Source organism: Propithecus coquereli, unplaced genomic scaffold, assembly GCF_000956105.1.
Source record: "Propithecus coquereli isolate 6110/MARCELLA unplaced genomic scaffold, Pcoq_1.0 Scaffold897, whole genome shotgun sequence".
In the NCBI taxonomy this organism is placed as follows: domain Eukaryota; kingdom Metazoa; phylum Chordata; class Mammalia; order Primates; family Indriidae; genus Propithecus; species Propithecus coquereli.
In genome coordinates, this window is record NW_012155251.1 from 185,692 (window position 1) to 196,557 (window position 10,866).

Sequence of the window (10,866 nt, forward strand, 5' to 3'; positions counted from 1 at the left end):
AAACAATGTAAAAATTCCTATAATAAAATATTAATTGAAAAAAGCAGACTTTCATATTGTGTGTTCTATGGTTTCAATGATGTAAATATATATATACATGTGGAAAATGGCTAGGAAACAGAGTTTGTTCTATTTTGTTAGAATGCTGAGAGATATTTTTAATAGTTCAAATCTTCTGTTTTATTGTTTTCTTATGAAAAAGTAGTCCCCAGTTCTTACATGAAGAGGGATATTTTTCCCTTACTGAGAGAATATTTTGTGCCCCTCAAAGATTCAAATCATTTCGAACGTTAGGAGATAGTGGAACCCACCTGGATCATGATGACTACTCATGATAAATCTAATTATGCAAATTAATTTGACAACAGATTTTGAATCTGTTTATGTACTGTATTTGATATTAAGGACTGATATAAGAGATGGAGAGAAGATATAATCCAAGCTTACAAGTTTATAGTTTGGAAGGGGAGACAGTTATATAATCAACCGATTATATTATGGGCCATAAAATAAGAACTAAATTACAGATGCACACAACATGCTGTGAAGGCATAGAAATAAAAAGTGATGGAGAGATTCTTCATAGAGGAGGGAGAATATGAGAGAATTACAGAAAACACTTAAAAAAAATTAGATTTGTATTTCTATACCCTGGTAATAATCCAAATGAACAATCCCAATGAACAATCCAAAATGAAATTAAGGAAAAAATTCATTTATAATAGTATCCAAAAATAAAATACTTAGAAAAATCTTAACAAAAGAAGTACAATTCTTGTAAACTTAAAACTCCAAAACGTTGTTGAAAGAAATTAAATTTCTAAATAAATGGGAAGACATCTCATGTTCATGTATTATAAAACTTGTTTTGGTATACTACTACACCAAAAGCATTAGCAACAAAGTAGAAAACAGACATATTGGACCAAATAAAATTTGAAAATTTTGTGTTGTGTGCTATAGCATCATAATAGTGAAAAGACAACAACCAGAATGGAAGAAAATACTGGCAAAGTATATATCTGATAATGGACTTGTATCCAGAATACACAAATGGCTCATAACTCAGTAATAAAATGGCAAGTAGCCTAATTTTAGGATCCAAATAGACATTTCTCTAAAGAAAATATATAAATGAGTAATAATCACATTAAAAATGTACATCATTAGTCGTTACAGAACTACAAATTCAAACGAGTTATTATTTCACATTTATTGGGATGCCTCTACTCAAAAAGATAGATAAATATTAGAAAGGATGTGGAGGAATTAGAACCCTCATACTTTGCATGAGGGAATGTAAAATGGTGCAGCTGCTTTGAAAAATGAGGCTTTGTTTGTTTCCTCAAAAGATTAAACATAAACTTGCTATATAGCCCTACGATTTCATTCCTAGGTATTTACCCAAGAAAAATGAAAATATATGTCCACAAAAAAAATATTTTACATGAATGTTCACAGTAGCATTATTCATCATAGTTCAAAAGTGGAAACAGCCCCAATGTCTATCTATTGATGAATGGATACATAAAAGGTGGTATATTCATGCAATGGAATATTATTTGACAATAAAAAGTAATGAAGAATTGATACATATTATAACACAGATGAACTTTGAAAACATTATGCTAAGTGAAAGAAACCAGTCATAAAATACCATGTATTGTGTAATTCAATTTATATGAAATGTCCAGAATGGGCAAATCTACATAGAGTGAAAGTAAGTTAGTGGTTTCCTAGGGCTGAGGGAAGAGAGGATTATGGAGGGAGGGAGAGACTGCTAACAGTTCAAGGTTCTTTTAGGGGGTGATAAAAATGTTCTCAATTTAGAATGTGGTAGATGCTGCACAAGCCTATGAATATACTAAAAACCATTTAAAGTGTCTGTGGAATTGGATACTTTAAATAGGTCCTTTATATTGTATGTGGATTCTATCTCAATAAAGCTATTAATTTTCATAATTTCACATATCAGAGCATTCTGGAACTTAAATTCTATTAGATGTTTTTTAAAGTGAGGCAACAATTTTTTAATTGTCAATATCAGAAAGTTAGATATTAAACATGTTTCACAACTATGCAAACTTAAGATGAAAATGTCTAGATGTCAGTGTAGAAATCTGTGAGGGGGTAAAAAATTTTTCCAAAATTCTTTTGAAGAATGTGCCAACAAATCAGTGAATGCCACTGGATTAAAGGAGGGAGGTTCAGTTGAATAGTGATTACAGTCACTCACAGGAGCAGTGATTCGCACTTCCAGTGAGGCCATTGTAGAGGGAAAAGGAAAGTAAATAGTTATTCGCTCATCCATAAACTCATAAAAGTAGGTCTCAAGAAATGCTTATTAAGTAAACTTTGGAAGGGACAATGTCTGAAACAGCCTCACAGTATATGACCCATTATCCTACACAGAATATTATCCCAGGAAAAGTTATTTAATGTTTAAAGCAGAAATGAAAATGTATAGATTATCACAAAAATCCTGCACCTTCCCTTTAGTTGACAGATTTGCCCTCTGCATCTTAGCAATCTTTTTGTTTTGTTCCCTAACAAGTTGCAAAGAAGACTGTTTAAAGATGATTGTTTTCTTATAGATAGGATGTGGATGAGAAAGAAAAGGATTTCGAAGGGGAGTGACTAGATCATGGGTCTACTTAGATCATTTCTAGATTGAATGTGTCAGTTCTCAAATAACGGAGACCCTGTAAGAAGAGAACTTATTTAGAAGGGAGTGGAGGAGAGCCTTGGTATTATCAAGACCTCTCCTGTTAGTCATGGGTAATCCAAAGGAATTCCTAATAACCCAGCGCCTACCTCTCCATTGTAGTCAGTGAGAAAGCTCTGTTCTTCAAAAAGAGAACCATCACAGAGGGATCGGAGGCACCGGGGGCGGGTGTTGCTTTCTTAATGTGCAAATAGGCTTGGCAAATCTATCATTGAAGTGCTGATGTACTGCATGTTTGCTTATTTATGGCCATGGACAGCAACACTGTTTTATCATTCCGGGCTTCACATGGAGGGCTTAGCAGCTATTTGCATTGAAGATGGGAAGGTTGATATTTTAGGCAGAGTGTGTGGTAAAGACTGGAAAGAATTCCTGCTCCACTCTCCTAATCCCTTGCTACAGGTTTCTAAAATCCCATGATTAGGGAGCCATCCCTTTGTGTTTAAGAATAAGGCAGCACCTCTTGGAGTTGGGGCTTTACAAAGCCTGTAGGAGCCAGTAATTCACTAAGCATCCCAGAGTCATTAACACTTTATGATGCTAATCAATTAATCAACTGCAAACTCCTGTTACTGACCACCAGGCATAAAGTTCAATCCTGGTCCCTGCCTACAAGAAGTTTACAGTGTAATTGCAGAGAATCACATACATAGAAAGATATTGCTATATAAATCCCTTTATAAGAGAATCAAACACATAGGGCAAACATTAAAAACTAGAAGAGTACTCAGAGACATGCTTTATCAATTCTTCCCTCTCTCAAGAATTATCACTTATTGCCTCTGTTTAGAAACATGAAGTAATTTCTTAATAACATCAAAAAATAATAATCCTCCTAGGACACTGCAATCTCCTCCAACACTACTTTGCTGTACTTTACAGACAAAATTTGTTGAAAATGTAGTCTATAGTTCCCCTCACGCCACTTTCTCTGAAATTCATTGTAGTCAGATGATGCAGCCCCCACCATGCCACCAACATATCCAGTGACCTCCACAGCCCTAAATCTAATTGTCAGTGATGCCTGTTTGGTTTATTTGCTCTATCAGCAGCCTCTGGCCCAGTGATCAGTCTCCCCTCCTTGAAATATGTTTTTTTAACATACCTTTCTAGGACACCACACTCTTGATTTTTGTAACCCGGTGACTGTTCCTGGTTCCCTTCTTTTTAGATCCTCTTTATCTTGTAGATCCTTAACCATTGAATGCTGTAGGCTTAATCCTATGATTACTCTGTTCTCTTTCTCCATTCATTCCTGGAAGATCCCATCCAGTTTCCTGACTTTAACTGCCATTATTTGCTGATAACTCCCCCATTTAGAAGTCCAGCTGAAACTCAGTATGCTCACAACCGAACTCTGGATCTTCTCCCCTGAACCTGCTCTGAACCGTCCTTTCAGTTGCTCAGGCTAAATACCTTGAAGTCATACGTGACTCCCGTCACGCTCTCATACCCCACATCTGACTTTTAATAGATCCAAATTGAACTACAGATTCAGGACAATCTCTATCAAAATCATTTTTAAAGTACTTTCTGGAATTGGCAAGTTGATTCTAAAATATTTATGAAAATGTAAAGAGTTAAGGGTAGCCAAGATTCTTGAAGAAGAACAATATGAAGAGAATTTTTCTACCACATATTGCGATGGCCAATTTAGTGTCAACTGAGCTTGGCTATAGTGCTTAGATGATTGGTCAAACAAATACCCGTCTAAATGTTGCTGTGAATGTGTATTTTTTTAGATAACGATTAACATTTATATCTGTAGACTTCGAGTAAAGCAGATTACCCTCCATAATGGGTGTGAATCTCATCCCATCAGTTGAAGACCATTAATGAAAAAATACTGAAGACCCCCAAAGAAGAAGGAATTCTATCTCCAGACTTTGTACCTCTGTACTTGAGGCTGCAGCATCGGCTCCCAGGATCTCCAATCTCTAGCCTGCCTGCCCAGCAGATTGGAGCGCCACACCTCACAACTTCTTAAAATCTCTCTCTCTTTCTCTCTCTCACAGACACATAATATTGTTTCTATTTCTGTGGAGAACCTTAACTGATACACATGCAAAGACATCGTAAAACTACAATATTTAAGATTGTGCAGTATTGACACAGAAAATTACTATAGGAAAAAAATCAAATGGAATAGATAATTAAGAAGTGAATCCATACATGTATGGATATGAAGTATATGATGGAAATGAAATGATAGAACCATGGAAAAGGAATGGCTTTTCAGTAAGTATACTAGAGCAAGAATAAATCCATATTGCTGAAAATGACATGAACCCTTACCTCATATCATTTAAGAAATCAGTTTCAGGAGAACTTTTTACCAAAGGTAAAAGTCAATTTTCTAAAACTTTTAAAAAGAAAATATGAAAGACTACTTTTACCATCTTGGTGTAGAAAATTATTTTCTAAACAATTGTCAAAAGAGTTACTTAAAGGTAAAAGAATGATAAAGTTTACTAAATTAAAATTAAGAATTTCAAGCATCATAAAAAAATCATAAAAAGTGAAAAAATAAACCACAAATTAGAAGATACTTTCTATACATATAACTGAGAAAAATTAATAAAAAATATGTAAAGATCTATAAATTAATAAGAAATATATAAACACTTGAATAGTACTTATCAACAAACACAAGATAGTCAATAATCATAAAAACATATCTTCAACCAGAATATGAAAAATGCAAAATGAAAGTATTATGAGAAATCCTTTCACATTAACCATATTAGCAAAAATTTGGGTTTCATGATATCAACCTGGTAAGAATATTAAATATCTATAGATGTCATATTATTCTGGTGGAAGTATAAATTGGTGAAATAGTTTAAAAGACATTTAATCATGACAAGTAAAAATGACAAGTAAAACTGCGTATGATATAACCAGCAATTCCATTTGTAGATATATACCTGGAAAATTATGCAACTCTTACAACAGGAAATAAGTTCAATGATATTTATAGCAGCAATGTTAATAATAGCCAAAAAGGGGGAGGGAAATAATTCAAATAACTATCAATACTGTAATGAACAAAAAGTAGGACATATCCATATAAAGGAAAATTTACACTAACAAAAAGTAAACTACAGCTACATACATCAACAAGGCAGAATATCAAAATATCTTTTGCAACACAAGCAAATATTTTATACGTAATTTATTTAATGTTCACAACATTGATATAATGTTCAAAAACAGGCAAAACTAATAATTATGTTTGGGGATACATTCAAAGGTAGCAAAACTGTGAAGAAAAGAGCAAGATTAGGGAAAAAAGGGTACGGGTCATCTCTAGGAGGGTCGGCTGGGGATGGTATTAGGAAAGAAGCCTACAGAGGATTCTAAAGTGTTGGTGACACTCTACACCTTAACCTGAGTTACGTCAGTATTCATTGCCTTGTTATTATTTTATTGGTATTGTGTAATCTGCACATGTACCTTGTGTATTTTCTTATATATATTAGCTATATTTCAGAGTGAATCAAATACAACAAAAGAGGATTCAATGAGCAATTACAACTGAAGGTGGTACGTTATTATAACAAAGAAAACAAGCATAAGGATGTGAAGGCAGCCCAAAGGCTGTGTATAGAGAAAAGCCTACAGACAAGCAAGAGCCAGATCCCAAAGGGTCTTGTGTGCCCAGCTGAGGAATTTGGATTTTGTCCTGAAGATCCTACCTCTTAAATGATTTCCCTCCTTACAGCCTCTTGTTTCATGTTGTCTCACTTGCCGTGATCGAATTATCTTCTGTATCAGTCGAGGTTTTATCAGATAAACCTTCAAGGCAGTGATTGGTTACAAAGGTGTTAGAATGCTAGAAAGCAAAACAAAGTTAGGCTGCTCATGGGTTAGACATTTAGTGAAAGTGCTAGTGGCCCTGGCTGTGGGAACAAACGCATAACCCAGAGGCCAGGGCTCTGGGCTGCTGAGACCGCTGCTGTATATTCTGAGCTTCCAGAGTGGGGACCCAGGATCTTTTCCCCTCTGGCGGCTGCTGCCACTGAAGCCACTGCCACGGTGGTACTGCGTCTGTGGTGGCACCTCCCCTCTGTTGCTCCTCCCAACTCTTGCTTACACCGTGGCTGCTACAGGAGTTGTAGCCAGAAACCTGAAGAAAGAAGAGTTTCTTCTCCTGGTTTCTAATTTCTTCCCAGTACTTCCCAGAAAGAGCACTTTTAAAATATAGGTTACAAAGTCCAAACTTCCTTAAAATGCATAGCAGTGCAGAGAAGAGAAGAAATTGAGCTGAGAGCAAATTAATAAATAATTGGCACACCCACTTAAAGCACAGTTTTCATCATTTTCCCCCAAACTTCCAATGATTTCCTATCTGACCCATGTGAAGCTCTCACCTACCGCCTAGCCACTGTTTGTGCAGTCTCCTCCTCTTGGGATGTCCTTAGCTTTCTGCCTGTGAAATCTTACAACCCAGTCCACCCTTCGATTCTCTCTTTAGTTAATGTTTTGGCTATAACAATATCTTCCAAATTTTGAAGCTTATCTTTCCTGCACCTGTTCACCCACTATACATTTCGGGTGAACTCCTACGCCTGCTAATTTAATCCATAAATCTTTACGAAGAGGACTAAATAAACAAGGTCTATTCCTTTAAGGAGATTAAAGTCCATATGTGTAGAGAATCAGAAAACTAAATAAGCAAATGCAGTGTGTTAAGTTTTATGTCAGATGTATCACTTATGATTAAGTTTGGCTGCATTTGAGTGAAAACCCAAAATAACTTTTAAAAGATATAAATTGATTTCTGTCTTATGTAAATGAATTCTCACAGTAGAATAGTTCAGGTTTGATACAGTATCTCTACCAGGTTCTCAGGGATCCAGGCTTCTGTTTTTCTGACGTTCTCGGCACATGACTTCCATTCTCAGTGTCATCTCTTGGTCCGAGCTAGTTCGTGGATACGGAGCCCACACACCTACATTCCAGGCCATCTCGAGGAGGAACACGAAGGGTAAAAAGGGAGCTCCTCTCCACTGAGTCAGCCTCTTTTAAGCAGCATCCACACAGAACTTACACTGACATTTTATTGCCCAGAAATTAGGCACACGGCCACATCTAGTTGTAAAGGATAATGGGAAATGTATTACTGTAGTGTGCATAGTATTATCCCAAATAAAATTGGGGTTCTGTTACTAAGAAGAAGGGGAAAATGCATATTGGCTAGTCATGGGCATTCTTGGCCACACGTATTCATTGTGGGTATTCAAATAAGGGGCCAGAAACCCACATTTGGGAAGCCAGAGAAAAATTCTAAGAGGAAATGGCTTATGTACTCCCCCCAGTTCTCTCTGATTTAGAATTACATGTGTACCTGTCTGTCTTCCCCACAAGACTGTGAGCCCTAAGAGAGCAGGCACTCTGTCCTCCTCATATTTGGAATCCCTTCTTGGAGGGGAGCTTTTTACATAGCAGATCTTCAATTTATTTTTGGTGAATTGAGATGAGGTGGTGAAGTTTTTGAAGAGGAAGAGGACGAGGTGCGCGGGCTTTGTTAAAGCTTTCACTGTCTTTTGTCTTCAGGGAAAAAAATGCCCCAGGCTTTATATCACAAAGGCAGCTTGCATAAATAATTCTTTGAAACATTTGTAGCCTTGTACCCATTAAAATGTTTTCTTACTAATGGCTGATCTACGTTTTACTCATCTCAATGAGCAGAACTCCCCCCTGCCTCACACTCTCACCCTAACCTCCATCCCAGCAGTCCCAACTTAGCCCAGAGCCTTAAAGACAAGCCAGCTTCAAAATCACACTAGATCATGGGCTTTACGTAGGTAGGGACAGTGACTCATGGTTACAGAGCATGACTCGCCATCCTTTTAGAGAACACGGCTCTCTGAATAGGTATGACTATAAAACCAACATTTGGACACAGGTCATTACAATAACTGATTCCCAGATGAATCACATTAACTATTTCCGGATTTATGGGGTTATCTAAAGTTGAACATGGAACTCCTACTTAAAAGAGTCTAAACCCAAATTAAGACAAGTCCCAACAACCAGGGGAAATTTAAGAGCAGCTGCGAACACACCTTCTCTTATTTCATCCCATTTGCTTTAGCTGGTTTAAGATTATATACAGAAAGAATGCCTCTGTGAGATGACCACTGATTTACCCAAAAATGAAACCCAAGCCCTAACAGCTAGTTACTTTCTTGTCTGGTTTCATTTTCTGTTACTAAGAAATGACTGTCTATGCAGGCGTTAATTACGGTAAAGTTGATGGAAACTTGGCGGCCATGTCCAGACACTGACTGAGCCTGGATCTGCCTAGAGACCTGGACCCGCTGGAACCTAGATTATATCTTGACTCCCTAAAATGCCTCTCCCCACTTTCCAATTCTGAGACAGCTTGATAGAGGCATGCCACCAGCTGCTTCAACTCCGGCATTTCTGCATTATCAGTTGAGTGTGGACGAGAGAAAGCAGACTGAACCCCTTCACATTCTGCCTGATAGATATGGGAGAGTCATGCCAGAATGCAGATTTCCGAGGATCCCTAAAATGTGCGTTCTTAAGTGCTCTTCAACAAATGAGCTTCTTAAAGTTTTTCCTTATCTCTTGGGAAAAAGAGATAATTTTCTTTGTTATATTTCCGGTTTTTACATGTGATGATTTGTGAGGAAGCTACAAAGCCACGACGTCTAACTCACTGTTTAGGAAGTAGAACTATCAAACAGGGTAAACTGATAAACTCACAAAGTTAGATAACCTAAAGATAACTGGGAGTTTTTCATTCATCTCCTCAGACTGAGGAACACTTTAAGCACAATATCTCCAGAGAGGAAGCTGCCTTTAAAAACAAGAGATGCTCCTTTCTCTAGGTAGGTTTCCAGAAATCACCAGCCCAGGACCTGAAATTCATAATACCCAGTCTGCTGAAGTATCTAGTCCTGTAGGAAATGGAAAATGAAAGCCAAAGAGTCAAAGAAAGCATCACAGAGCTGTGATGGACCTTAGACTTCCAATTTAACACTCTCGTGTTACATGTGTTGAAACCAAGACACAGAGAGGTAAATGGAGAGGTTTAAAATCTAGTCCCACTACAAATCACAATGCATTTGTGATCTGTTCACAAATGGAGAAGTAGGATAGGGATCTAACACCAATTTCAGTATCTCAGTAAACCCAGCCATTTAATGCCACTTCTAGCAGAAATAAGGCTGCATGCCAACCGAAACATAATTTATTTGCTTTCGACTGGAATTACATCAGCTCAGTGTGGTCTACTAGTTTCTCATGGTAAAATGAAATAAGAATCTAGTGCATGCAAGATGGTCTAATGGAAAAAATATGAGTTTAATCCTGGCTGTATTAACCTTTAGTAAATTGGACAAGTCACTTAAACTCTCTGACACACAGCTTTTTCATCTATGAAACAGAAGACAATTCTCACCTTGCAGGGTCGAAGAAAGGATTCCAGATGATGTATGAAAAGAATCCAACATGGTGTTTGGCACTGTTTGTGCTCAATAAATAGTGATCGTTATCATAGGCATTTTTAATATCAAAAGACAGATTGCCAAATTGAAGTTGAGAGGGCAACTAATTGAATCATTTCTTTACAGATTGCCAACTTTTGCAGAGAAACTTTTTTTCTGTTTATAAAGAAATCTTAGCTTGTCCACCTGGGAGCTCATATTAAAGCCTTCACTTAAGCTCTTGAATCCTCCAAAGAAGTGCCCCTCAAACCTTCTTGTCCTGAATTACATTGTGTTCTTGGATACACTTGCATCCCACATACATTTGTTGTGTTCTAAATGTTTCTGGGGTTGCCATAGTTTCTAATACTCATTTCTAATCTGCATCAGAATGTTTGAACTGAGAGGTTACCAGTTAAAGGAAAGGCAGAAGCATGATCATGTCAGACTTTATTGTTTTATATAATGTTGCCACGAATTACCAGTCAAATCTTATATTTTCCTTGTTGATTTTTTTGAGTTCTAGATAGATTCTGGTTATCAGCCCTTTATCAGATGTGTGGAGAGCAAATATTTTTCCCATTCTGTGGGCTGTCTATTCACTCTAATGATAGTTTCCTTAGCAGTGCAGAAGCTTTTTAATTTGATTAGATCCCACTTATTTATTTTTGTTGCTGCGGC